Consider the following 27,900-nt stretch of genomic DNA (forward strand, 5'->3'; position numbering starts at 1 on the left):
TCTCAGCCCCGCCCCGTGAGGCCTGACACATGCGCCCAAAGGCTTCTGGTGGAACGAGGTGTGGATTGTGAGGTGACCCTGGACGGTGACTTCCGTTTTCTAGGGATGCGCTTCCGGGTCACGCTAACGCCGCGGTTTCCTCCACTCGCTTGGTTCTACTGTGGGTCTGGACCGGTCCCCATGTCCTGCAGCGGAGCCCCTGCAGCCTTTGGGTGAGTCTGCGCTGTAGACGGGGCCTGAGAGCGGCCGGACGAGGACTGCCTGTAGCGGGGGACGGACGGGTCGAGAGTTCTGGTCCCTGCGGGCGGGGGTTCTCTTTGCCTGTCCCTTGTCCCTGCTGTGCTTCCCTCACCTCAGCCCTTTGCCTCTCGCTGGCCTCGCCTCTTTCACCTCAGCTTCGCCTTTCTCGCAACATTCGCTTCGCTGTTTTTCCTCAGCCTCACGCCCCTTACAAGCACCGGCTTCTTGCCTTTTGCTTCAGCGCTTCCTTCCGCCACTGCCTCTCGTCCCCGCCCCCCACCCCCCTTAGTCTCAGTTGAGCACCTCTCTCCCCAGACCCCTGACTCCGAGTTCTCGCTGTGCTTTCACCCAGCGGGACGGCCCGCGACCTCATGGTGGGCGTCCTCCTCCACTGCGAAACAGGGTGCTAGGGACTTGTCCTCCAACTTTCCTCACTTGTGACCCCTCCCGGAACTAGGAGGTGACATTTGTGCGTTGCCGGGGGTTCTCCCGCCTTTTCTTAGCTCGCGGAGGGCTGTGCTGTAAACCCCCAGCCTGGGCAGATGTACGGGGCCTGGGGCAGCTTTGCCTTGGGGCGCTGGGTTCGACTGCACTCTGGTAGCTTCCGTCCTTTGGGAACAACAAAGGCGTTCCCAGCGCCCGGCCGGAGCGCAGCTTCGGGGCTCTCTCCGGAACCGGCTAACAGGTAGCAGGCACACGTAGCTGCCAGCGATTGGGCTCCGCGGGTCTTGTTAATGGACATATCATGAGGGCGGCCTGTCATCCTGGTGTTCTCTGTTCCCTGAGGATGGAGGCGCGCGCTCCTGAGGCCGAAAATGCCATGTTCTGGGCGGATCAGCCCTGCCTGCTTTCTGCATGGGCTTCACTTACAGGACAGTTGCTGTGACAGAGGACAGAGTTTCTGGGGACATTATTGGCCCCAGATTTATAAGTTTATTGCCAAGAATTTTAGTAACTTGTTACTAAAGCGTTTTCTGCTAAAGAGTTCATTATAATAATTTCAGAGTACCTTTTCTTTCGTTGAACTCAGTGTGCCTATGTCTTTCTTCTTGCCTGCTATACGCTAGAGGCCCAGTGCACGAATTCGTGCACGTTGGGGTCCTGCCAGCCAGGAACTCCCGGTTGAGGGGACAATTTGCATATTAGCCTTTTATTATATAGGATTGTTTCTTCATTTTAACTGTATTGACAATTTTCTGTTTTTCTTCCTGTTTCGTCCTAAGCCAGACATTACAGTACTTTGTTTCTTAGAATGTTCATCTTTTATTTTTTTCCTTTACTTTCCCCATCTCAGTCTTAAAACTATCTTTTTCTCATTTGAGACTCAAGTTTCTCTTAAATCTCTTAAAATTTCTGGAGGTTTTTAGTCATCTCTAAAATGAAAGGATTGGATTTAATAATGGTTAGTGTCCTGTTTCCCAAATTTTGTGATCTGAGGTTTTTTACAGGATTGGATAATTTTTATATTTGTTTTTCCAATCTTTATGGTATATGTCTAACATTTGCTTGCAAACATTTTTGTGTGATCAGTTTCTATAATCATATAAATTGTGTTAAAAAATTTAGTACTACAGTGAACAGAACAACTTTTAGCATCTGCTTCTCTTTTGACTAATAAGTTATAGAAAAGTCTCCCTCACTATAATATGGTACATACACATCTGTGAACATAGCATAGATCTTGGCTTATTCCAAAATTGGGCTGCTCCCTTCATCTATTTTTAGCAAAGGACTTTGGAGCTTGGCCATATTAGTCCTAGAAGCCACAGGGAAGGACCCTCTGGTTGGCTTTCAGGACTTACCTAACTGCTGAGGGAAGCCCCTTTACAAATAAAGAAGTCCTGTACATGCGCACAGAGGAGTGGGTTTTAGTTCCATCAAAACTGTAGCCTGGAGAGCACAATATAGTACGTAATTGTTTATTTCAATAAATTTATGTCCTAGAAATGAAAGTTTTAGGGTAATAAATCTATGACAGATTTTTAAATTTAAAGCTGAAGTCATTTTGCCTTCAAATAAGGACTCTATAAAGAAACTGTTGTGCAGAACTAGAAGTTGAAAGTCTTAGCAAGTGTTTTTCTCTTTTCTTCTAAAACCACTTCTGCCTACTATGATGCAGATTGTGCATAAAAGCCCCTACACGAAATGAGCAGCTATCGTCACATTGTAGCAGTTGTGTTCATATTCTTGGTCTTTGTACTTTCTAGTTACTGAAAAGCCTGCATCTCTTACCTAACTGCCAAACAACAACAAAAATTACTAGAGACAATTTGGTGTGCACAGTAAGTCCTGACTTAACATCATCAATAGGTTCTGTGACTTCAAGCCACAGAATGGAACCAGTGTTACTACAGACTAATTGTTATAAAGAGTTAAGTTCCTGTGCATCTCATCAATGTTAGAACAAAGCGACGTTATTTGAGGACCAGGTGCATGTGTTTTTAAAGCTCAGGAGTGGCCTCACTGTCAGTTTTCTATAGAAATTTCTACTTTAGTTTTGCAGTCTTAGTTTATAACCCTGAGGGTTCGGTTTAAAATATGTTTTTGCATATTAGTTTTATGCCTGCCAGTTTTTTTTTTGTTTTGATTATTTTTTATTGTTATTTTTTGTCATTTTACTTTCTTTTGTATTTTGTTTTACATGTTTTTATTTTTTTCCTTCAGCCTAGGGTATGTTTTAAGAAAAATGCAGTTTTAAAAATTTAAGAAACAAATTACACCTCCACCACATTCTTACCATTTGTACCTTGTGGTATGAGTTTCTGTGATCTGTCTAAGCCATTTCATAGCTCCATTATCTTGTTTTTCTTATATAAAAAAGGCTCATATAACTTCTTTTTTGGTAGAATGTCTAAAAGATTTTTGTGTTCTGCATATGAAAACAGGATATTTTAATTTATGTGTGATTTAAATGAAGGAAGTATCGTTCAAATTAGTTCAACATAGAATAGTTCAATGTAGAGATACTTTATTTATTGATTTTATATATATTTTTATTGATTTCAGAGAGGAAGGGAGAGGGAGAGAGGGAGAGAGAAACATCAATGAGAGAGAGAATCATTTATCGCTGCCTCCTGCATGCCCCCTACTGGGGATTGAGCCCACAACCCAGGCATATGCCTTTGACCGGAATCGAACCCGGGACCCTTCAGTCCGCAGGCCAACGCTCCATCCACGGAGCCAAACCAGCTAGGGCAGTGGTCGGCAAACCGCGGCTCGCGAGCCACATGTGGCTCTTTGGCCCCTTGAGTGTGGCTCTTCCACAAAATACCACAGGTGGGCACGCACATACGGTGCGATTGAAACTTCGTGGCCCATGCACAGAAGTTGGTTTTCGGCCTGGGTGAGTCTATTTTGAAGAAGTGGCGTTAGAAGAAGTGGCGGGGGGGCGGGGGTGTCGGTCGGTCGGGCTATGGGAGACGTGGCGCAGGCGGGCCACAGGATACGCAGTGCGGGGGAGGCGCCAAATATCAACGGTACTTAAACTATATAGGTAGGTTAATAACAATGTACTTACCTATATAGTTTAAGTTTAAAAAATTTGGCTCTCAAAAGAAATTTCAATCGTTGTACTGTTCATATTTGGCTCTGTTGACTAATGAGTTTGCTGACCACTGAGCTAGGGCAATGTAGAGATACTTTAAAATGTATTTCAGAATATTAGGAATAGTTTATTCTTTCAATATAGTCACTTAATTGGTTTATACCAAGGAGTTGAATTGTTATATTCATAGTAAAGTAGAAATTAGGTAGGCTTTCTATCTGCTGATTAACTTAAAAATACAAGTGCATGTTCTTGTACAAAATATATGGCTTAAGCTATAAACTGACTTATTGATATGTTTTATTGGCAGAGAACATATAGCAAACAGCAGCCACATCATGATGTTGATATTTTTATTTGGTCCCATAAACTTAAGTCCTGTAGTATCTAATTATTAAATGTAGAAATAATTAGGGTATTTTCTCTGTTGCTTATAGTATATCAAAAAACAGATATTTGAAATATGGGCTTCATAAAATTTATCTTTACTGTTTTCCCTTTTAAATATGTAGTAGTATTTTAAAACAGAAAAGGAAATGTGTAAATGGTGTTGACTTATTGTAAGTCAGCATATCAACACAAGGCAGTCAGTACTTAATATTATAAAGATCTTAGTACAGATTGTGATGGATGATGCACTTTAACTTTTTAGCTTGGTTAATATTTGTACTAGTTAGATTTTTTTTTAATTCACCCTAGAACAGTGATGGCGAACCTTTTGAGCACGGTGTGTCAGCATTTTGAAAAACCCTAACTTAACTCTGGTGCCATGTCACATATAGAAATTTTTTGATATTTGCAACCATAGTAAAACAAAGACTCATATTTTTGATATTTATTTTATATATTAAATGCCATTTAACAAAGAAAAATCAACCAAAAAAATGAGTTCATGTGTCACCTCTGACACGCGTGTCACAGGTTCGCCATCACTGCCCTAGAAAATAGTAATTTTTTTAATACATTTCTTTCCATGTATTTCTTTTAGATACCTACTATGTACAATTATAATAATACATAAATAGACTATTCATGTGAAGTAGGTGACATTATACAGGACTGACATTTATACTTAAATACAGAATTTGGTTTTATTTGTATACTAGAGGCCTGGTGCACAAAATTCGTGCATAGGTAGGGTCCCTAGGCCTGGCTGGCAATCAGGGCCGATCAGGGCCTTCCAGCTGCCAACCAGAGCCTTCCTTTTGGCTGCTGGCCGGGGCCTTCCTTCATTCCGCACCGCCCCCTGATGGTCAGCACACGTCAAAAGCGAGCAATCGAACTCCCCCCCATCTCCCAGTCGAACTCCTGAGGGGGCACTTTGCATATTAGCTTTTTATTTATATAGATAACTGAATTAAATAATAAGACTTAGAATTCCTGCATCTCCAGGGTGTAGCAAAAAAAAAAAAAAAGGAGACAACATAATTAGAATTTAAAAAGGTTTAACCCTAAGAAAGTGTTGCTTCTTTTCAGTGACAATGGTATATGACTTTTTGAAGCTAGATTTTATGGTTTTCTATTGTATTCAAAGCAGTGATTTCTCATGATTATTTGAGTTTTTTGCATTACTCTGCATCACAGCTTAATTAATATAAAATCATGTTCTTTATAGGTGCAATTAAATTTTCATTTAGGAAATTTTTTCACAACTGAACTATAAAAATCACCAAGCCCCGCCGCCCAGGGCCGCATACGGGGGTCCCGGCTGCCCAGGGCCGCACACGGGGGTCCTGGCTGGGGGCGGGGCTTAGGCGGCACACGGGGACCTGGATGGTGGCTCGAGCTGGCCCGCCCTGCCTGCAGTATGCAAATTAGCCGCCATCTTTGTTGGTGGTTAATTTGCATATCACGCTGATTGGCCAATGGGAGGCGTAGCGAAGGTACGGTCAATTACCATGTTTGTCTATTATTAGATTAGATTAACTCTGTTTATTCATTCATACATTAAGTACCCTGTTTTGTTTTGTTTTTAATAGTAGTTTTTGTTTGTCTTGTTTTTTTCTTTGGTGGGAAAAGTATGGTGCTGAAAAGTATAAACTTTGCTATGATGATTTACTTGTTGGTTTTTAGAATGTTCTTTGCTTTGATTTAAATATTTAATTTTTGTTTCAAAAGCAACTCTTTTTCTGTGTGGATTTGATAATCTGTTTATCTTCTAAGATTTCAATAGTTTTCTTTCACCTAAACTTTAATAATGTGGCAAATACTGAATTTAGGAAAAATTGGTAGTTTGTTGCTATTAGCACTGTTGCTATGGGAATAAATAAGAATGATTAGCTCTTAGATGGAATTGAACTTTATTGTTTCCATACTAGTTGAAAAAGATTTAGGTCAGGTTCATCTGTTGTTCCTCCTTTTTTCAAAATGAGAGGGAATTTTAATTTAGCACAATGATGTTAATTTTTTTGAGAGATTTTCTTTTTACGGACACATAATCCAAAATGTGTGTATGATCTTTTTCTTAGACTATTTCAGAATTTAGAGAGTATTGATTTAAAAAATAGTACGGCCCTGACCGGTTTGGCTTATGGATAGAGCGTTGTCCTGCGGACTGAAAGGCCCCAGGTTCGATTCCGGTCAAGGGCTTGGTTGAGGGCATATCCCCAGAAGGGGGTGTGCAGGCGGCAGCTGACCGATGTTTCTCTCTCATCAATGTTTCTAACTCTCTATCCTTCTCCTTTCCTCTCTGTAAAAAATCAATAAAATATATTTGAAAAAATAAAAAATAGTATATACCTGTTGTATAGAAAATACCGTAGTAATCAGTGTGTTATTACTTCACTGAATTTTCCAAATGTACTTTTTCTGTTCACCAGGTCTTTACTATAGATTAGGAAGCAGTGATGAGATAACACTAATGAATATGTGTTCTTGAGGGTGAGAATCAGAGCTTTTGCAAAGAGACTAGGTCGTCTCTCATATTGATGTGGCATTTAATAGCTGAGTGGACTGAAAAGCTTAGCTTTATCTCATTTCTGTGTATCTCTTGTTAGTATAGATTTACTTAGTTTTGGTACCTCACATTCTATGAAATTGTTTAATTGGATAACTCTGTTAGACTATTGATTACCCAAATAGTTTCCTTTTTTTGTTGTTCTTTTTCAAAGGCTTGCCTTTAAAAAACTATAATTTAGAGAACCACCAAAACAGAAAATGTTATTTCCTATGTAGTTTGAAGTACATATTTTCCTCCTTTTCGACTGGCTAGTTTTTTTGTTTTTGTTTTTGACTGGCTAGTTTTTTATCCTCTGGCAATTGGCTTTCAAACTTCTTTCATCACAACCCACTATAAGACGCATTTTCGTTGTTGCCCAGTATTTATACACACGTATGTACATATTAATATTTAAAATTGAAACAAGTTTCATTAAATAATATTTATCTTTACTATTGGTGATACATAGTAATATTTTCTATTTTATTTTGTTTTCTTGCATTTCATTCAAAACAAATTTTTGGTCTCCATTAAGTTGATACAACCTATTAATGTGTTGTACCTACAATTTGAAATATTCTAGTGACTGCTAAATTTTTTTCCAATATTGTCATTTTAGAATTGAAAATGTTTGGGTTTGCTAGTTTCTTCCTCTGAAATGTATCTTGATTCTGTTAAGCTTTTAACCTAAATAATTGTGCAGAACAGTTGAGAGAGGGAGACACTGTTGCTGTCATTTCTGTTCTTTAGGCACTGTGTCTAGGCACATCATTTTTAAGACTGCAATAATACAGAATCATGAGGTTGAAAATGCTTGGTCATATACAGAGCTTCTCTCATAAGAATTCTTTGCTAGTTTCCATCTAACAATCTAAGTTTTGGTTGATTAAGTTGTTTTTCACAAACTTTGCTTATGCTTTTGGCAACTAGTCAAAAGGTTACAAAGCTGCTTTATTCTACTTTCTTCTGGCCCCAATCCAGTCTTTGTAAGTCAAGAAAAGAGAAGTGGGGAGTGGAGTAGTTTGCTTCTGCATATGTGATCAGGTAAAAGTAACAGATTGAAGAGTAATTTGGTTTGTTACAATGGACTGCATTTATTGATTGTCCTGATTCATTTGCTGTACTGACAAAGGGGAAAAGATGGTAAAGATATCAACAGTTAGAGTGAGGCAGGGTTAGTAGGCATTCTCTACTATTTTTACCATTACTATCTCTTAACACAACGAGCACTTAACTACTTGTCAGGCACTGCATAAAGCATTTCACTCGTACTAACTCATATTTACTTGGAAAACTTAGGAGAAGAATGAGAATGAGAAAGGATAGAGAAGAAAACTTGCCTCCTTAGTATCTTCTCATTACTCTGCTTGTGAATTCTGGCTGTTGGTTACTGTATCATGGCATGGCATACATTTTTAGGCTTGGTCAGCTTTTTAAAATCATCAGTCCTGTCTGTAGTTTGAGACCTCAGGCCTTAAAGCTAGGCTTGCCTGGGCTTAGGTTCTAGGTTGGTGACTTACTAGTTGTATAACCTTGGGCAAGTTACTCTCTGTACTTTAGTTTTCTCATCAGTGAAAAATGGTGATAATATTGAAGTGTACCTATCTTATAAACTTATTGAGAGGAATAAATTAGTTGATATATGCACTCAGAACAGTGCCTGATCCATAACAAATCCTATATAATAAAAACCCTGGGTGTGACATCACGTCCAGAAGCGTGACCAAGCAGAAGGAAGTCAGTCCTGCAGGGGTCGTCTTGGAAACGGCTGCGCCCTCCCCCAGCTGCCCCCCCCCCCCCGAGGGCGAGGTTTCAGGCAGGAACCCGCCCTCAGAGCGGAGCGTGGAAGTACTGAGTCCGGCCTTCAAACCAGACCCTGACAGTAGGGAGGAGGCAGACCCATTCCTCACAGAATCTGCTGTTGGATAGCTTGCTGTCAGTGGCCTGCCAGCCAGGAACCCCATTCACCTGCACCCCGGACCCTGACAGGAGGGAGGAGGGAGCCCCATTCCTCATGGAATCCACAGGTGGCCAGCTTGCTGTCAGGGGCCTGCCAGCTAGGAATCCTATTCACATGCATATCTGTATAAAGTTTTAATACATTATATTAGAGGTCGTGGTGGTACTGTTTTACCCACAGCGTCTACAGGAATTGCTGCAAATTTACTTCTTGGTGGAAGCACCTTTCATACCGATTCCATTAAATGAAACTTCAATTTCTAGACTCAATATAAAGAGTGAAGTTGCTAAAACTATTAAAAAGGCCCAACTTCTCATTATTGATGAATGCACCATAGCATCCAGTCATGCTATAAAGGCCATAGACAGATTACTAAGAGAAATTTGAATGTTGTATTTGGTGGGAAAGTTCTCCTTCTTGGAGGAGATTTTTGACAATGTCTCAGTATTGTACCGCATGCTATGTGATTGGCCATAGTACAAATGAGTTTAAAGTACTGCAATGTTTGGGGATGTTTCAGAAAGTTGTCTCTTACAACAAATATGAGATCAGAGGATTCTGCTTATAGTGGATGGTTAGTAAAACTTGGAGATGGCAAACTTGATAGTAGTTTTCATTTAGGAATGGATATTATTGAAATCCCCTGTGAAATGATTTATAATGGATCTATTATTGAAGCTACCTTTGGAAATACTATATCTATAGCTAATATTAAAAATATATCTAAACGTGCAATTCTTGGTCCAAAAAATGAGCATGTTCAAAAATTAAATGAAGAAATTTTGGATATACTCGATGGAGATTTTCACACATATTTGAGTGATGATTCCATTGATTCCACTGATGATGCTGAAAAGGAAAATTTTCCCATCAAATTTCTTAATAGTATTACTCCTTTGGGAATGCCGTGTCATAAATTAAAATTGAAAGTGGGTGCAATCATCATGCTATTGAGAAATCTCAATAGTAAATGGGGTCTTTGTAATGGTACCAGATTTATTATCAAAAGATTACGACCTAACATTATCGAAGCTGAAGAATTAACAGGATCTGCAGAGGGAGAGGTTGTTCTGATTCCAAGAATTAATTTGTCCCCATCTGCCACTGGCCTCCCATTTAAATTGATTCGATGATGGTTTCCCTTGATGCCAGCATTTGTGATGACTATTAATAAATCACAAGGACAAACTCTAGACAGAGTAGGCATATTTCTACCTGAACCCGTTTTCGCACATGGTCAGTTACATGTTGCTTTCTCTCGAGTTTGAAGAGCATGTGACATTACAGTTAAAGTTCTAAATATTTCATCACAAGGGAAATTAGTCAAGCACTCTGAAAGTGTTTTCACTCTTAATGTGGTATACAGGGAGATATTAGAATAAGTTTAATCACTTTATCAGTCATTGTTTGCATCACTGTTGTTTTTATATCATGTTTTTGTTGTTTTCATATCATGTTTTTGTCATTTTTATATCATGCCTGTTGTTATATCCTTTTGTTACTGTTTATTTATTAATTTATATATTATTTTCATACACATTTTACTAATTTCCTTTCATCTCTCACACTGCTATTATAGAGAAAGGGCAAATAGCAATATTAAACTATCTCCGCTAATTAATTCCCTTTTAATGTGCACAAATTTTGTGCACTGGGCTACTAGTATTCCATAAATGTTAACTATTAATAGCTCATACAGTTGGATCTCCAAAAAAAGTATTTACACTCTCTGTTGAAATGACAGCACTGAAATTATGGGTGGTGGATTTTTGAAGGAGTAAATAAGTTCGGAGAAATAAAAGATTTAACGAATTGAACCTATTTTTTCTTTATCCTCACCTGAGGATATGTTTATTGATTTGAGAGAGAGAGAGAAACATCCATGTGAGAGAAACATGGATCTGTTGCCTCCTATACACAGCCCGACCAGGAATCAAACCCACAACTTTTTTGGTGTATAGGGCAATGCTCCAAGCAATTGAGCCACCTGGCCAGGGCAAACCTAGATTTTATAGTTTTTCTCACAGCTAAAGACATTTCAAAAGACTTATTTCTATTAGTATAGTATATAGTAAATTTTATCCAGATTACTCTGGAGAGCTCATTGATATATAGATATATAGAATTTTGACTTTAAAAATGGATGAAATAGAGTACAAATCTTTCTATATTACTGGAAGCAATGCATTTCTAGAATATTCATATACCATATGTCAGGCAATAGTGTTATTGGAGAAATGCATGGATGGCCTTTCTCTGTTGCTAGTGGGAGTGGGGTTCTTGGGGTATTGGTGGAATAAGAATTTCCGGAGGCCCCCACAGGAGGATGAGACGTGTTAGAAAGCTTTGTGTGGAATTATATCCTTCAGTTTGAAAAGTTACATTTCCCTTAAACCAGTCCTGAAAGAGGTGCAGCTGAGGATTCAGCAGAGCTAGAAGCAAAGTCAATGTCCAGAGTTTCTGTTCCATGGTGGAGCTGGGTCTGGTGTAGCATAAGATTAGCCACAGTCCATCAGTCCATTGTGTGGGTGAATGTAAGGGAGTGTGCCACCTGCAATAAGAGAGCCAGGAGCCCAATGCAAAAGAGTGCAAGAGAGAGGGAACTTCTTTGTTTAGGAGATTAAGGATCACAAATATTCCCGCCCTTGCAGTGGCCACGCCTACTCTGGCCAATGTCCTGTTCCCAGGTGTGACTGACAGACAAGTACCTTCCCTATTTTACCCAGACTTTACTAGGCATGCATCTATTTGGTTTTCCCTTTGCTCCTATCCAGTTAATTCGTGACTGGGTTTATTACAGTGGTATCAATAGCACCTACAGAAAATATTGTATTTCTTGTAGAAATGTTCACTTCACAGATTAAAGGAAAATGAAGATAAAGTTTTGGAGGCTGTGAGTTCTATGGAGTCTGGATCTTCACACATTAGAGAAATTCTTATGTTTTGTAACTGACAAGTTAAAAACAAAAGAGAATTCATCCAAGGAGGGTTGGAAGGAATGTAGTAGACCTGTTGGATTATTATATTAAGCTTACTTTGACACATTTAATTCAGGTTAACTCCTTTCTTCTCAATACTTTTTACTGTGGTTTTAGAATTTTTCCTGTGGAACACATCTTCCTATTTTAAAGAAAGCTTGTGGGGAAAAGTTTGTGTTAATTTTTTATTAAAGATTTAATAGACAACTTGAAAGGGTGATTTTTCAAGAAGTAATATTAGAAACTGTAAAAACAATTCTTTAGAGAATCTGTTCTGGATAAAATATTTTTCCTATTAAAAATTTGGTACAGCCTAAGTGTATTTTCAAATATTTTTTCTCAGTAAATTCTATAGTGTTCTGTTAACACATTGGGGACGGATCATGAGAATTCTCGCTTTTACAAAGTATCATACTCTAAAAAGATATTAGCTTGTAAGAATATGTAATAAATAACTTCAAAATGCAATGGGTATTTAATTTTAAAGTGTGCATTTAACATTTATGTAAAACATTTTTTGTACTCGTTCAATAGAAACTTATCTGCCCACTGGGTAAAACTAGCAATATAACTACTGGTCCGCAATGTGTTAAGTGTAAAGTTACTATAAATATTCCTACAGCTGACAGTACCATGATATGTTATCAGTCATGCCTCCCAAATAAAGAAGCTAGAAGAATTCATCAACTTTACCAGAGTCAGTTGGCCAAGCTGTTTATTTATATGGAAGGAGTTGTCCAGCATGGTGATGGGTTTTGCCTCTCTGCAAAAAGTCCATCAGGGAAGGTACAGTTGGTTGCAATATTTTTTGGCCACAGAAATGTGATTTGTGCTGTTGCCTGAATTATGAGAGCTAAAAGGTCCTCTTAAAGTTACTCTAAAAAAGCCTTAAGGGATATCTGCTGAATGTAGAGCTACTGGATATTTGTGTTTATTTTAGCAGGACTCTAAGTAAATATGTTAGTAGATATGTTAGATGTTTTTTAAAAGGTGGCAAATAAAAAATGGTTGCCATCAGCTGATGAGATTTTGGTGAATTTCTGAAAGATAAGAAACAAATTGCATCAGTAGAGAAACTAGGAGTAGAAATCACAGCTGAAAGTATGTGTAGAAGTTTCAGAAATGTACTAATCTCTAAGTAAACAAAAATGAATGGAAGGGTGCCTATTCATCAAATTTCCTGGCCCTTGCTCTCAATTTCGATCATCTGGTGTGTGTCCCCTGGATAAAGCCCAGAGAGAAGTTTTCCAAACATTGAACCATCTGCCTGGAGAGGGCATAGATTTCCTTATAGTAGTGGTTCTCAACCTTCCTAATGCCACGACCCTTTAATACAGTTCCTCATGTTGTGGTGACCCCCAACCATAAAATTATTTTCGTTGCTACTTCATAACTGTAATTTTGCTACTGTTATGAATCGTAATGTAAATATCTGATATGCAGGATATATTTTCATTGTTACAAATTGAACATAATTAAAACATAGTGACTAATCACAAAAACAATGTGTAATTATATATGTGTTTTCCGATGGTCTTAGGCGACCCCTGTGAAAGGGTCGTTCAACCCCCAAAAGGGTCTCGACCCACAGGTTGAGAACCGCTGCCTTATAGTCTATTCTCCCCATAGTATTTAATGTATGTAAATCAAATGATGTCATTCTTTTGCCTGAAGCACCCATTGCCTTCCTAAACTCTATTGTATTTTACAAGGTTGTGTGATCTGGCCCTTTGCCTACTTCTCAGGCCTCATTTCCAACCCCTCATTCACTTGCTAACATTGGCCTTTTTGCTATTTTCAGACATGCCTAGATGTTATCCTTTCAGTTTCTTCACACTTATTACAGTGGGGCCTTGACTTACGAGTGTCCCGACTAATGAGTTTTTCGAGATACCAGCCGTCTCTCGGCCGATTTTTTGCTTTGAGTTGCGAGCTAAAATTCGGGTTATGAGTCAGCTTCAGATACCCCACCGCTAGTTGGCGCAGCGAACGCAGCTAACGTCACAGTGAACGCCACAACATCAGCCCAGCATTCAATTCATTGTAATGGTAAAAAAAAAAAAAAATTCATTGTAATGCTGAAAATTGATTTGACATACAAGTAATTTGAGTTACAAGCTTGGTCACGGAACGAATTAAACTCATAAGTCAAGGCCCCACTGTAGTTCCTTCTGAAAGCCCTCCTTCACATCTTCTTTTTTAAAAAAATATATTTTTATTGATTTCAGAGAGGAAGGAAGAGGGAGAGAAAGATAGGAACATCAATGATGAGAGAGACTCATTGATCGGCTGTCTCCTGCAAGCCCCATACTGGGGCTCAGGCCCACAACCCAGGCATGTGCCCTGACCGGAATCGAACTGTGACCTCTTGGTTCATAGGTCCACGCTCAACCACTGAGACACGCTGGCTGGAGATAGATTTTTATAGCTCTTTCTTTTTCATTATTCAGATCTCTGATGAAATGTTACCACATCAGGGAAAAATCACCTTATCTAAAATAGCTTCCCTGGTTTGGCCAGTGTGACTCAGTGGTTGAACATCCACCTATGAATCAGGAGGTCACAGTTGGATTCCTGGTCAGGGCACATGCCCAGGTTGCAGGCTTGATCCTCAGGGGGTGTGTAGGAGTCAGTGAGTATCATCATTGATGTTTCTATCCATCTCTCCCTCTCCCTTCTTCTCTGAAATCAATAAAAATAAAATTTTAAAAATCAAATAAAATAGCCCTAGCTGGTTTGGCTCAGTGGATAGAGTGTCGGTCTGCGGACCGAAGGGTCCCAGGTTTGATTCCGGTCAGGGGCATGTTACTTCGGTTGCAGGCTCCCCCCACACCCTTAGGGCACATGCAGGAGGCAACCAATCGATGTGTTTCTCTTATCTTTCTCTCTGTCTTCCTCTCTCTTCCACTCTCCCTAAAAATCAATGGAAAAATATCCTCAGGTGAGGATTAACACCCACCCTCCCCCCACAAAAAAAGAAAGAAAATAGCCTCCCTGTAGTCCAGAGGTGTGAAAAGGCTGGCCCGGGCCCTATAAGGTGGCCCACAAAACCATTTGGTCTAGCCCTGCCAAAGCATTGGGGGTGAGTTAATTAAATGTTTGACCAAATATAGCAGGCTAATTTTTAAGTTGATAATTTTGTATGGCTCACAAATGATGTTATAAATATCCAAATATCCAAATGGCCCTTGGAAGAAGAAAGGTTCCCTACTCATACTGTAGTTACTCTCTATTCTTTTTTTTTTTTTAAATCTATTTCTTTATTGATTTCAGAGAGGAAGGGAGAAGGAGAGAGAGAGAGAAACATCAATGATGAGAGAGACTCATTGATTGGCTGCCTCCTGCACACCCCACACTGGGGATGGAGCCCACAACCCAGGCATGTGCCCTTAGCCGGAATCGAACCCGGGACCCCTCAGTCCGCAGGCTGACGCTCTATCCACTGAGCCAAGCCAGCCAGGGCTACTCTCTATTCTTTATTTTGTTTTATTTTTCATAGTACTGGTTATCTTGTGAAATTATTACCTTACGTATCTGTTTATCTTCCTATTAGAATATGTTTCCTTGAGTCTGGGGACTTTGCTCATTACTAAATTCCCAGTATCTAAACTAGTGCCTGGCATATAGTAGACACTCAATAAATATTTTATAAATGAATGAGTGAATTTTGACGTTAGAGAAAGAAGCAAGAATAGACTGAAGCAATTATAGACTGGTATTACAAAAGCAGAGGAAGCAAAAAGCAAAGTGAGTTTCTAACTCCAGTGTTTCTTTCTAGGGTAAAACTCTGATAGGTACTCTCTCTGAAGTCAGAAGTCTGGCATAGAGACCAGATATATCACTAATAATTTATATGATGTTCAGAATAGATAGGGATTCATATCCAGAAAGCCAGTTAACTGCAGATACTGCCTAACAGCATAATTCACCCCTCTTCTATAGGCACTGGAAATGGGTATATACACTGAGTGGCACCCCATCAGTACAATGAAGTGAATTAGTTATGCAAGTAATAATAATAATAAAACCTTGAGAGTATTTGCTTAGGAAGTTTTCAATATTCAGTATTTTTGAAAGTGTCAATGAAGTACTGATAGGGTGGTCATAATAATCTGGCTGGTTATAATAATCTGGCCACTCAGCGTATAACTAGAACCTGCATATAACAACAGATGAACAAAGATTCTCATCCACTCAGAGAAAAAACTGTTTAGTTGAAACTTCCAAAATACAAATATGAACTAATAACCTAGATTAGTCATTTGAGAAAAATTAATACTATGAGAGATACCAAATGCAACCGAAACTAAGGAAATAGTGAATAGTATAAACTGAAGGAAAATTTAAAGATAAGCATTATCAGTAATTTCAGAAGAAATAAGAAATGTAAATATTGAAATTTTAAAAATAAAAAAGAGACTGAATTAATAAGTATGAAGATTGAGCTGAAGGAGTTTCTCAAATCAAATGCAGAGGATGTCAACAATAATGGCAGAGAAAGAACCTCTGAAAACTTTCTCCTAAGAGCAATGAGGACACTGACAAAAATAGAACAACTTTTTCCAGAACTATGAGAATTAACCAAAGGCTTGCAGCAATCTGGGAACATTTATTCAAGAAAAATGGCTGAATTTCAGCAAAAACAGTATACTTTGTAGAGTTTTAACTTGCTTTGTTTCTATTCCCCTCTCTCCAGCTCCACAGTAGCCTTGAAAACCAACTGCCCCAATCATGGTGAAAACTAGCAGCCTCCAGAAGCCACTGGAAGGGGCAGAACAAGATTGGAACTCCTTCAAAGCCCCATTCCCAGGGAATTGTCATTACTTGACCTGTTTGGTGGTTCCTTGAAAGACATTCACAAGACTGTCTGTATTTGACCTGATGTGGAGCTCATCCTGTACAAATAGCCTTTTGCCCATCAGGGTATTCATTGGAAACAGAGGCAGTTGTTGAACATCTTGGCTGCCTGTGATAGTGAATAACAGTTGGGACAAACAACAGGCTAACCAAAAAGCTTAAAAGGAAAAGCTGAGCAATGAGATAGCCATTAGGGGATTTGAGAAGCTCTGATATATTTCTGGGAAATCTGAAAGGTTGTGTATATGCGTGGGGCTGTGTGCATGTTTATTTAGGAAAGACCTGAGAAGGCCTAAGTTGTCAGTTTTTTAAATCTGGTTCATCTTTAAGTTCTGTGCAAGCAGGTAGTGAAGACTAAGGCAGATTTGTAAATTGACTGGCTGAGTGTTAAATATGTGCCCTGATATACATACAGAGCCCAGCAGTCTAGACTGGAAGATTTTCTAAGGAAATCTGTCTAATCAGTAGCTCATCATTAATACTAATAGCAGAGACTTCAGTGGCCACATGTGACAAAGAATCCAGACTGCAGAATTAGATTCTTTATTTCCCTATCCTATTTCATTTTTCTTACCACTGCTTAAATAATAAGTTACTGGTTATCTGTCTCTTCCCTCTGATTAGAATATCCACGCAGTGAGAGCAGGGACTTTGTCTTTTTGCACAGGGCTTTATCTCCAGTGCTTAGAACAATGCCTAGTACATAAAATATTTTTTGAAATAATGAATAAATGAATGACTCAGATATCCTCTATTCACTTTCTGTCTTCTAAAAATCTGTTGTCTTTTGCCCCCTGAAAACACTGTTTTTATTTTTGTTGTAATTGTGTATTTTATCTATTCTATTCCTTTACTATTAATTTTATAGAGTGGATTTCTGTGCATTGTCAGCTCTCTTGAACCCAATGTTCTGATTCCTGATTTTGATCAATGGGAAGGTGGTTGAGAGTAAACTGATTGGGATGAAGTTTGGGAAGTTATGTGGTAGAATTCAGCATTCAAAAGAAGAGAATGAAATAACCATACCCTATACAAATAATTTTGACAATCTGGATGAAGTGGCTATTTTATTTTATTTATTTGTTTTTATTTTGTTTTATTTTTTAGATTTTCAGGTTCTATTCATTACTATCTCTTATTCCCATGACACTATTTTATTAAAGTTAAGCCACACATTTAAAAAATACTTAGGCCCAGTCATAAGATGGAGAAATTATTTGCTAAAATTTTATTTGGGGAGGTGTGGTGAATAATTCTTCGAAGTTTTAAAATATGCATTGGTTGATCTAATGAGTTGGTGTTTATTTCTACAGGCACATGTGGTCATACTAAAAATGTGATTTGTAATTGCAATGACTTGGTTATCCCCTTTAATAATGGTTATTTTCTCAAGCATGAAGTGGCTATTTTAGAAAAACATTAACAGATTTGATGCCAGAAGAAAGAAATTTAATAGACTGATAACATTGAAGAAATTAAAGTTGTCTTAAGGTCTGCTCCACAAAAACCTTGAGACCCAGATATTTTCATAGGTATGCTATTTCAAATACCCAAGGAAGAGATACTTATGGCTCTTCTAGAGCAGTGATTTTTCAGCCTTTTTCATCTCATGACAGTAATTACTAAAATTCTCTGGCATACCAAAAATGTATTATATTTTTTGCCAATCTGACAAAAATAATTTATTTTGCTAAATTAATTTTTTGAGAGAAAGAGAAAGAAATATCGACTTGTTGTTCCACTTATTTATGCATTCATTGGTTGATTCTTGTATGTGCGCCATCCAGAGATCAAACCCACAACCTTGGCGTATCAGGATGATAACCAACTGAGCTACCAAGCCAGAGCAAAAATAGGTGTAATTTTGATTCATTCACATTGGATGGCTATTATTGTATTGGCTGTTTTCATTTTTTAATTTTACAATTTAAGGGAAAAGAGGTCAATGCCCTTTACTAGTCAGATATTACATGTTTTAAAAATTCTTGCAGCACACTGGTTGAGCATGGATAAAGAAAAAAAGTTTACAATTCTTTTAAGAAAGCTAATGAAATATTGATTGTAAACTTTCTAGGCAGCATGAAACAGGAAAATATGAAAAAATTTTACAAATATTAATGTAGCTTCAATTCAGTACTAGCAAATGGAATTCAACAGTACATGAAAATTATCTTCAGCCCCAGGGTTTCAGTTCTGAAATAAATGCATATGTGGTTCAATATTAGGAAATCTATATACATGTTCTATTAATAGGTGAGAAAAAACCACATGATCATTTTTTTGATGCCAAAAAAGCATTTGACCTAATTAATATCAATTCCTGATAAGCATTCTCTGTATAATTAAAATTGATGAATTCTTATTTCACATGATTAAGAAAAATTTTATTTCAAACCAAAACCATTGTCATGCTTAGTGAGTGGTATGCTAGAAGTATTTTTATTAATGTAAGGAACAAGAAAAGGATGCCCAACATTTAGCACTGTTACATAATATTATAGTGGAGGTGTAAGTCAATATCCAAGATTAATATTGGGGAGAGAGAAAGCAAAATTTTTGTGCAGCAGGGGACAATATATACATGAAACTCAAGAATCAACCATTTTACTGTTCTCGTTGTTAGAAACAATAAGAGACTTTGGTAACGTGGCTCTTTACAAAATTAATATACCAGTATCAACAGCTTTCCTATATATAAAAAGCAGCTTCTTTAGAAAATATAATGAAAAATATAAGAAACAAAAAGATAAGATACCAACATAAGTAAATGGAGAGGCTCTACTAAGAGACATTTTAAAAAGATTAACTGGAAATACTGTGCTCTTAGGAGAGCTCAATATTGTAAACTTATTGGTTTTCCCTAAATTATTTTATGTACTTAATGCAATTTAAATTAAAATATCGTTAGTTTTTTAAAACTTGACAACATTACTGTGAAAGCATAAAATGTGAGAAAGAAGAAGGAAGAAGAGAAGCTAGCCTTTCAAGTATTAAAACACATGAAAAAAAACACCTCTGCAGTATGTTAGGAAATTATATTTCAAATTGGTTTCCAAGGAAGTACCAAATAGACTCTGAAACAAATAGACTAGTAACAAAATCTAGAAATTGCATATATATATATATATATATATATATATATATATATATATGGATTTATGCATTATAAAATTGGCATTTCAAGTCATTGGAGAAAATGGCAAGATTTAGTAAATGGTATTAGGACAAGTGGTTAAGTATTTGGTGGATCAGTCAAATAACACCTAACACTTATTATGTATCAGGGTAGCTATCATAAACTCTATATTAATATATTTATTTCTCCCAACAGCTTTGTGAGATAGATACTGTTTTACCCCCATTTTATAGATGGGGAGGTTGATGCAGAGTCACACAGCAATTAAGTGGCAGAAAGTGGGATTCAAGTATAGGCATTCTGGTTCCATGGTATGTTCTCTTAATCACTATGCTATTATTGCCTCTCTAAGCATATATGTAAATGTAAATAATAGAGCCATCAAAGTTATAGAAAGAAGGGTAATCATTATTTATAAGTTGGTTTTGTGGAAGCCTAAAAAATGGCACAAAACTACTACAAAGGAAAAAATTTGGCAAATTTTATTTCCTAAAAAATCATAACTTCTATTTGGCAACATATGCCATAAACAAAGAAATGACAAGGAGAGAGAAAATGTATAAGTGAAAAGGCTAATTTCCATAATTTACAGTGAATTGATACCAAATATTAAGAAAATGATCAGCAACCCTATAGTAATTGGCAAAAGATGACTAGGCAGTTTACCAGAAATAAAAGCCAAACAACTGAAAACACTTATTTTTATTTATAATTAGTGATATAAAGCATGCAATTTGGAATCATCTTTTACTTATTGCATTAGGCAAAACTTAAAAGATTGATGGTACTTGATACTAGTTGAGGCACAAGGAAGTGTGCACTAATTGTTGCAGTCTTTTCTATAGGTTTTCAGGGTTCCTTCAGTCTGACAGATCTATCAGGGTTTGGTAGAACTACTTAGGAAGAAGAAAAAATACACATATATACATGTACTTTTATATATAAGGATTAAAGGGCTTACCCTGTGGGTGAAGAAAACAATTTTCAGGTACCCCAAAAGGAATGTAGTACAGATGGGACATTCGGTCAGCATCATCTAATCTAGCAGAAAATTCAAATAAGGTGTGGACTGAAGAAAGACCATTGTGAAAAATCAGTTATGACTTCATAGAAAAATTTTGAAGATTGAAATTTTAATAAAGTCAAATTTATTCCTTTTTCTCTTTTATGGATTTGCTGTGGCATCATACCTAAGAAATCCACTGAACTGTGAATGCCTTATGGAAATGGTCCTGATTTATTCTTCCACTCCCAGTGCTTAGTAAGATACTTATGAATGCAAAGGGGACTAATATTTTTAGGGTACCTCTACTATGTGTTAGGCACTGTGCATGGTACTAGACTCTTTTCCTAAGTATTCATTAATTGAATTAAAATAAAATAAAATGAATCTAGCCCTACCTGGTTTGGCTCAGTGGATAGAGTGTTGGCCTGCGGACTGAAGGGTCCTGGATTCAGTTCCAGTCGAGGGCACATGCCTGGGTTGCGGGCTTGAATCCCCAGTAGGGGACATGCAGGAGGCAGCCAATCAGTGATTCTCATCATTGATGTTTCTATCTCTCCCTCCCTCTCCTTTCCTCTCTGAAATCAATAAAAATATATTTAAAAAATAAATAAAATGAATCTATATTTACAAGAGAATCTAAAACTGACTTGCCCAAGGTTTTATAGCTAGTAGGTAATAGAGCTAAATGCTTTTGACTCTAAATCCCATCTCTTTCCCTTATACTGATTTGTCTCATTACATAGTAAGCTCCTATTTAGTGCATTTGGAATGATTGACTATAAAAATGTGATCACAAACTTAGAAACATTTCATAAAGCAAGTTTGATTAACACATTTTTGCACCCTTTTGGTATTATGCCTATAAGCCATTTAAATATTTTTTTTAAAAAAACAGTGCTGCTCTTATAATATTATTCTGAAATAGATTTTCAGAAGTGTTTCAGAGATAGTACAGAGAGTTTCCATGTACCCCTTACCCACTTTCCCCTCTTGTTAATTTTTTTTTGGTGTGTTTTTAAATCCCCACCCCAGGATATATATTTAGAGGAAGGGAGAGAGAGAGAGAGACAACAATGTGAGCGAGAAACATTGATAGGTTGCCTCCTGTACTCACCCCGACTGGGAATCAAACCCACAACCTTCTAGTGTACAAGACGACATTCCAACCAACTGAGCCACCCAGGTAGGGCTTACATAACTATGGTACATTTGTCAAAACTAAGAAACCAATATTGGGACATTACTATTAACTAAATCCAGGCTTCACAAACTTTAGCTTTCACTATTTTTTTCACTAATGTCCTTTTTCTCTTCCAGGATCCAACTCAGGATACCACATTGCACTCTATAGATATAAAAAATGACTTTGTGAAAGAAAGAAAAAATAAATACTTCACTCAAAATAGAAAATATGAATTTCAGTCTTGAGGCATAGTTTGCCTAAGATTATTAGTTAAGATCAACTGGAAAAGAGGACTTGTGTATCTTTCAGGTTTAACTCCATTAAGCAGTCTTCTTTTTTTTCCCCCCTAAGCAAAACAACAAATAGTATAGTAGTTGTATTCTGATTTTAAGTGCTATTTTATAAATAGTAGTACAGATGCTCCTCAACTTGTGATGCAGCCACAACAAACCCATCATAAGTTGAAACCCATCATAAGTTGAAAATATCATAAATATTTTTCTAGTAATATAAATAAAAAATGTACTTAATATACCTAACCTATAACATCATAGTTAAGTCTTGCCTACCTTAAACGTGTTGAGAACACAATATCTCAAAAACACTGGCAACACACTATACTGTAGAGTATTGGTTCTTTACCCTCGTGATTGTGTGCCTGACTGGGAGCTACTGCTACCCAGCATCATAAGAGAGTTTTGTACCACATGTTACTAGCCTGGAAGAAGATCAGAATTCAAAGTACGGTTTCTACTGAATGTGTATTGCTTTTGCACCATCATAAAGTTAAAAAAGCGTAAGTCAAACAGTCATAAGTCAGGGACTGTACTTGAGTTTGTTCTCAAGGCATTATTAGATCAGTAAGGCTTCTCACGATCCATGAAATACCTGGGACTGCCAGTGTTATTACTGTTTGCTGGGAATTTCTTCCACTATACATTTAGGGTTCGGCTCAGAGCAAAAGCATGAGAATGCTAACCTTGTAGTTATGTGACAGTTCTGTTAGGCAAACTGTCCAATTATTTGGAAAGTTTTTGAGTATTTTATTTTTACCCTATCAATGTGTGGAAGCATTTTTGCAGCTGTATGTATAACCATGTTTTGTCTTATGTATTTTTCTTCATTTCTCACCTTTGTTTTCAGCTTGTGTATTTCTTCAGTGGCCAGATGGCCAACAAACCAAAGCAGAGAGGTAATAGCAAAACAAATGAAAAACTCAATAAACCTCTCTACTATTTGTATTAATTTTCTGTGACTGCCATAATAAATTACCACAAATTTGGAGATTTGAAACATCAGAAATTTATTATTCTCTTGCAATTCTGGAGGCCAGAAGTCTGAAATCAAGGTGTTGGCAAAGCTGCACTTTTTTCATAGCCTCTAAGGGGAGAATCTATTCCTTGCTTCTTCCAGTTTCTGGTGACTGCTGGAAGTCTGGCCATATCCTCCAACCTCTGCCTCCACCTTTGTATCACCTTCTCTCTGTATGTGTTAGCTAATTTCCCCTCCACCTTACTTTTATAAGGACATGAGGTGGCACTTATGACCTACCTAGGTAATCAAGGATAATCTCATCTCAAAATCCTTAATTTAATCCTGCAAAGACTCTTTTCTAAATAAAGTAACAATCACCAGTTCTGGGAATTAGGATGAAAATCCTTCCTTCCTTCCTTCCTTCCTTCCTTCCTTCCTTCCTTCCTTCCTTCCTCCCTTCCTCCCTTCCTCCCTTCCTTCCCTTCCTTCCCTTCCTTCCCTTTATTTTTAATTTAAAACTTTACCCTACCAAAATAGTTATGGCAATGTAAAGTACAGCATAAAAAACATGTAGTCAATAATATTGTAATAACTATGTATGGTGCCAGTTGAATACTGGAAATATCAGAGGGAACAGTTTGTAAAGTATATGATTGTCTAACCACTATGCTGCACATCTAAAACTAATACAAAATAATATTGAATGTAAATTGTAACTGAAAAATTTTAAAAATAAACAAAAACCTTTAACCTACTAATAAGTGAGGGAAAATAAAGGCTTCTAACCTCGAAGTAAGTAGTATCAGTGCTGTGATCTCTTATTATAAATATAATATTAAAATTTGAAATAAAGTTTATCATTTCTTGCTTTTTTTGGATAACACAAACTTCAAAATGATGTTTTTCAAATCAGTTAACAAAACCTTGTAAAGAATTAAATTTGTGACTTAAGGCATCCCTGGTAAGAAATGAGAAAAGTGAAGATTTTAATTTTTTATGCCTCTAAATATATCAAAGGTTCTTAAAGAACTAGTTTAAGTAAATATTTAGAGGAATTAAGAGCCTGGAAATTGTGTTTGATTGAATGAATGTTTATTGAATGTCCACCATGTGCTATCAGATACTAAAAAGAAGAAGGTGGGCTCTGCCATTGTCAGTTTAGGATCAAGATTCCACAGAATCTTAGAAACAAGGGAAAATTAATTTTAGCAGAATTAACTGCCAGTTATAGAGACCACACAGTAAAGGTCAGAGGAGTAAGTAGTTTTGAAAAATTCTTAATTAACTAATAATGAAGCAGGAAAATCTTTCTCTAATAACTTTGAGGTTTAAGTAGGTTTGGAGATACTTTGTTTTTCTAAAATATGCTTTTATCTCTGACTAGAAATGGTAAAAATTTATTTTCATATATTTTGTGATTAAAATTACCTGTTTCATTAACAGATCAAAGCCTGTAGATTAGAAATTAAAGATTTATGGTTGTAAAGAGAAAGCAAATTGTTATTTTTGCTAGACTGTACAGGAAGTTAAAAAGTAGCATAAAAAATAATCTTATTTTAGGATTTTCAGTAAGTCTTAAAGTGCCAGATAACACATTTAAAAAGAAGTTTTAAGTTTAAGAACATGTTACTATACCATGAAGTCAAAGTAATATAACAGAATAGTTGGAGAATTAATGAAGGAAGGGGAATAAATAGCCTAAGGTAATATTAGGAATGCATTTTTTTTTTTAGGTAAACTAGGATGTTTAATTTTTTTTTAAATATATTTTATTGATTTTTTACAGAGAGGAAGGGAGAGAGATAGAGAGTTAGAAACATCGATGAGAGAGAAACATCGATCAGCTGCCTCCTGCACATCTCCTACTGGGGATGTGCCCGCAACCCAGGTACATGCCCTTGACCGGAATCGAACCTGGGACCCTTCAGTCCGCAAGCCGACGCTCTATCCACTGAGCCAAACCGGTTTCGGCAGGATGTTTAATTTTAAGAGAATCCTCTTTCAACAGGATCATTCAATTCTCCTAAAAATGGTGGCATTCTTTTAAACTTTTCTTTTTTCAGAAGCAGCAGTTATATTGAGTTAATCTAAAATGTGAACCCCCTACTTAACTTTCACTTTTCTGTATAGGACCATGAGAATGGATTAGGTTATCTTTCACATTTCCAAGCAAAATTCAAACTCCAAAAAACAGCCCTTTGAGAGTAAACAAACAGTCAGAGAGCATTGCATTATTACCCTAATAAAGCTGTAGGTTTCATCACATGCACCAACAAATCTACTGGCTAGTTTTGCACTCTTTCACAGAATTTTACACCTATGATACCAAACACTGACATAGAAAACTCCCTAATAAGAAAAAGGAGCGATTTTCAATCAGTATACTGTTGCACACTGTTGGGACACAATTTTTTAAAACATGCAATACCTGACTAGTCAGGGGCACTCACCTCTAGCCCCCTTAGATTGTCAAATTAAAAAAATGGATCAAAATACCTATTTTTTGGTCAGATTGGCAAAACAGTACTTTTTGGTGTGCTGCAGAATTTTAGTAATTAGTTTATGTGTGCCATGAGATGAAAAAGGTTGAAAATCGCTGACATAAAGCCAAGACAAAAGCGTCTATCTTACGAGTAATGAGACACACCATCACTTTATAGTCTTCTAACGTTATTGCACTTTAACTTTTATAATGTGACAATGCATTCATGAGACAATCAGCAGACTAGTTTTAACAAATTAAAGAACACTTTTATGCAGACAAGACTGTCCTAAATTGTTTATTAGGTAAGAATTTTACAAACGTGTATTAGCGGTAACGGTGGAGCTGGAGAGTATTGCGCCTTCTCCAGGCTGCACGCGAGAACCACCAATAGTGCGGTGGGACTTGTGGCCCTTCCCAAGGCCAGGGCTCTTGCGCCCGCAGATGTCAGCCCTCGCATCTCCCTGTGCTTGTGGGCTGTTTTGGTGGTCCACTGGGTGTCAGGATTTCTTCTGATAGCTTTATGGGATGGATCAATGAGGATAACCTCAAAGAGTTTGTACGTGGAATCTTCAATCCAGTAAGAATTCAGGACTCTCAGAGCCCCACGGTGGCGTCCAGCTTGCTCCTCTGCAACAGAGTGAAGACTTCGAGCAAACTTTAGCTGGTTAACACTGTTGAACAGGCTTGCCATAGGTCGCACCCTTAGGAACAGGCTGTTTGCGGCCACCATGGTGCACACGAATCCGTTATATGACATAGCCTTGCTTGGCCTTGTAGCCCGGCCTGCGCGCTTTGTCGGGTGGGGAGGGGGGAGGGGCCTGTGGAGCGCAGAGAGCTGGCGGTACTGCCAGCAGCGCACCCTGAGAAGGAAGCGCATGGCATCGGACTGCTGCTTCCTCCCTAGCTCCTGGATGTACTTGTAAGCGCCCATTTTGGTTTACCTGATGGCTTCAGCCAGACGGAAAGGAAGAGCCTCTCTCCAACAGTCCTCTTTGGACTCCTCCAGGGAATGCAGTTTTAAAAGGGAAGGTTTTATGGTCAATTCTACATGAAGGGAAATAAGACAAGGGAGTTCAGAATCTTGGGTTCCACTACTGGTTCTGCTACTTACAGAGATCATGAAGCAATGCCTTCACATCTTTGGTTTTAGTTTACTCAACCCTAAAATAAGGATTACCTCTAACAATTTAATAATCTATATTCCTTGTAGCATCATTTGTTATAAATTTTCTTCCATTCACAGAGTGACTATTTTTCTGTCCAGAAGAGTAAAATCAAATGCGAAATGTCTTCTGATACCAAATTCTTTTAACTGTTGGGAGTTGAAAGCTTTTACTCAGAACCATGAAAGAAGCAACCCTGGGTTTGTGTGTAGTGTCTGTCTAACTTGACTTATGAAAGAGATGACAGAGCAAGAAAATTAAATGAGTCTTTCTGTCTGTAGTGTCGTCATGGGCTTCTTTTAAGATTTGGGGGTAAGGGAGGATCATTGCTACTTAAATTGCTTTTCCCTCAAAGTTGAAGTTTTTTCCTTAGGAAAATGGATGAGCCAGAATGTAGAATTTATGTTTAATTTTAGCTTAATACTTGAACATTTTTATAAAAGCATTTTAAAAGTGATGTATCTAAACATTTTACTATACAAACCTTAAGCATCCAGCATTGTATTTCTTTGTCTATGCTTTTGATTCTTACCAAATTATACTTAAGCCATTATTCTATAGTTATTGTGAAATCTTAGGTTTTTTCACATTTTAAATGAATTTGTATTGAAATAGGTTATAGTTTTCATTTTAATATAGAACGTTCAATTGTATAATTACAGCATAAGTAAACCATTCTCCATGTGTTGGTTGTTTCTAATTTTTCATTTCTGTGAAAACAAACTTTCTCTTTTTAAAATAGAGTTAGCTTCTTTTTAGGGAAAAAAGAACAAGAAAAATTATTCAGATCATGGGCAATTTTATGACCTCTTTTATACTCTTTAACTGGAGAACAGTCTGATTTTAAAGCTGTGCCTGAATATTTCTTATCTTCTTGGAGTCGAGATAACTCTAGGTTTTGTTTTAGATTTATTTTTGGTAGTTGAATAGGTATGAAGTGGTATCTTAAAAATATTAAAATTTACTTAGTAGGAAGAATCTTTTTCCCCAAATGCTGATTTGATCTTAAAAACTATTTGTATCTTTTGATGGATATATATGTTAGCCATTGTTTGCCACATAATAGATGACCGGTAAATGTTGAATTGGTTGGATTTATATTGTAGACATTAAGCTTTATCTATTGTGATTATTGCAGGTGTTGCTTACATTTACT

General features: G+C 37.2%; 1 long non-coding RNA gene and 1 pseudogene across 1 annotated transcript; one reads left to right on the top strand and one right to left on the bottom strand.

The window, feature by feature from the left end:
- The first annotated feature begins 101 nt into the window (after positions 1 to 101).
- Positions 102 to 23,888, top strand: LOC111827646. Its single transcript, XR_002831289.1, has 3 exons — positions 102 to 212; positions 16,357 to 18,049; positions 21,977 to 23,888. It is a non-coding gene; the product is annotated as an uncharacterized LOC111827646 (long non-coding RNA).
- A 2,017-nt stretch (positions 23,889 to 25,905) lies between these two features.
- On the bottom strand, positions 25,906 to 26,647 carry LOC106698568 (annotated as a pseudogene).
- Positions 26,648 to 27,900: the final 1,253 nt, after the last annotated feature.

Source organism: Myotis lucifugus, unplaced genomic scaffold, assembly GCF_000147115.1.
Source record: "Myotis lucifugus unplaced genomic scaffold, Myoluc2.0 scaffold_197, whole genome shotgun sequence".
Classification (NCBI taxonomy): Eukaryota; Metazoa; Chordata; class Mammalia; order Chiroptera; family Vespertilionidae; genus Myotis; species Myotis lucifugus.